We start from the raw sequence: 1,331 nt of genomic DNA on the forward strand, positions 1-1,331 counted from the left end.
GAAGGATTAACAAATGAACAACACTCAGATCTCAAGGAATTTTCTTAAAAAGAACAGGCTCTGAAACTATCATAAATTGAATTCAGAAAAATGTTGTCATGTACTTTCAACAAAGAGTTTGCGAGAACAATGGTCAGAATAGAAAAGCTAGATATCTTCAACAAAAACCTCTAAAAAGAAATGCAGAAAATATTAAGATAAGAGAATTAGGCAACAATTTAGAAGAACAGAGTAAGAGAATTGAAGAAATGGAAAGCTGAATTGGTGAGTTTGAAGGCATATCTCTTAACTCCAATTTATGAGTGATACAATCAGCTAAAAGAACAAAAGAATCTGAAGAAAACATAAGAATGAAGTGGGATTCTATCCATATAAGAAATTCCGGAATAATACTTCCTTAACAGAACAGAGGAGGAGAAAATAATTCTCCAGGAAGCAGAGAGAACCCAAAACACCACAGATCCCAAAAGAAAACACTGGAACATATTGTCGTTGAAATTTCCAAGACAGAAACAATTAGCAGGCTGAGAACTGCTTGGAAAAATTGTTTTAATTCATTTACAAAAACACTTTTATTGGCATATGACTCACATGCCATACAATAGCTCAATTATATTAAGATAAATTGTAATAATCATTATCACCACAATCAATTTTAGAACATTTTTTCTTTATTGTATTCATGTTATTTCCCCCAACCTCCCCTGCCATAGCCCCCAAAACCATTGTCTATATAGATTTAGTTATCCTGGATTTCATATACAGAAAAATGTATTTTTAAAAGCCTAACAACAATAACAAAGAAAACAGATTAAAAAAAGCTCTAGAAAAGAAAGCAGAGGTTAAAAGAACTGGAATATATTTAAAATGAGTCAAAAGGGAGATGTATAAATTTTAACTTAAATACATCTGCAATAACCAATTTTACAATGCTATCTGTCTGATAACAGGGCTGTTCACATCCCATGGCTCTGGTCAGAGAGGATTCCCCAGAGCTTGCAAATGTTATCCACAACCTTAAAACCAGGTGTTCATAATTGAAGCTGATATCATTCCCTCCTTCAGATTTGAATTTCATGAGTTAAAATCCTAGGATCTTACAGGCTGGTGTGCTTCTTCCACATGGACTTAGTTGATCCCTCACTTAGATGGCTGTTTAAGACCAGCTTTTAAGACCCCAGAGGCTATTTTTTTCTGATAGGTGGGCACCATCTAGTTTCTTCATTACACTTTCCTATAGCATTCATGTCTTGAGTGATTTCTTCATGAGGACGAGCATCAAATAGGGCCATTTCATAAGAACTAATTGTACTTAGATTGAGGCTAGAATT

The sequence above is a fragment of the Tenrec ecaudatus genome, unplaced genomic scaffold (assembly GCF_050624435.1).
Source record: "Tenrec ecaudatus isolate mTenEca1 unplaced genomic scaffold, mTenEca1.hap1 Scaffold_121, whole genome shotgun sequence".
NCBI lineage: Eukaryota > Metazoa > Chordata > Mammalia > Afrosoricida > Tenrecidae > Tenrec > Tenrec ecaudatus.